This window comes from Tupaia chinensis, unplaced genomic scaffold (genome assembly GCF_000334495.1).
Source record: "Tupaia chinensis unplaced genomic scaffold, TupChi_1.0 Scaffold149964_2, whole genome shotgun sequence".
Classification (NCBI taxonomy): Eukaryota; Metazoa; Chordata; class Mammalia; order Scandentia; family Tupaiidae; genus Tupaia; species Tupaia belangeri.
Window position 1 is genome coordinate 64597 of NW_006209806.1, and position 886 is coordinate 65482.

The following is an 886-nucleotide window of genomic DNA, read 5'->3' on the forward strand; positions in this document are numbered from 1 at the left end:
GGCTTTCTCTGCATGTCCCAGCCCGAGGAGGGGCTGCCGCACGCCCCGCCCACTCCGTGAGCCGAGGGCACACTTAATGCGCGGCCCCCGATGCCCCCGGATTGGCGCAGAGGAGGGGCTGGAGCAGAGGCTCCAGGGGCGACGGCGCCACCGCCACTGCTGGGGCTCGGAGGACGCGGGGCGGGCACCCGGGCTGGCACGGGACGGAGGTGGGGCTGACCCGCGTGCACTCCGCCCGATGCCGGGCGGCCTGCTCCCCTGGGGGAGTGTGGGCCTGCCTCTTCCCCAGCTCCTGCAGAGACCACTGGCTGCCCAGGGCTCCAGGCGGGGCCCCGCAGGGCAGCGGATGGGCTGGGGCTCAGGTGCGCCTGGCAGGCCTGCGAGACCCCGGTGGCCTGTCATTCCAGGGGAGGGCGCGGGGGTTCCCACGCCCCCAGGACGCATTAGACAGCCAGCTCTTCTCTCCCTTTCACTCTGCTTATTATTACCCTCCTTCAATCCGACCTGAGAAAGAGTCGCTCTGTGCTCAGCCACGTGGGAACCCGGCGTCCTAACCACCACGCCCCGTGCTGGTCCCCAGCAGCCGGTTCGGTCCACCCGTAGTCTCCGTGTGTCCCCAAGGTCCCCAGCCTGGGCTCCCGCCAGTTTTTGTGGTTCCAGGGACCGGGGGTCACTGGGAGGTGAACACGGGGCTTTGGGCTGTGGGGCCGGGGAGGGCAGGGAGGAGGGTGAGGGGTGTGGCTGTGTTCACGAGGTATGCTCAAGTGTCCCCTTTGTCCCCCACCCTGTCTGCCTCCCTGTGTCTCTCCCCCACCTGCCGCTCTGCCACCATTCCTGTGCCTCTCTCACCCCCGCCCTTCTCCGTCTGTGCGGTCCCCTCGACGCT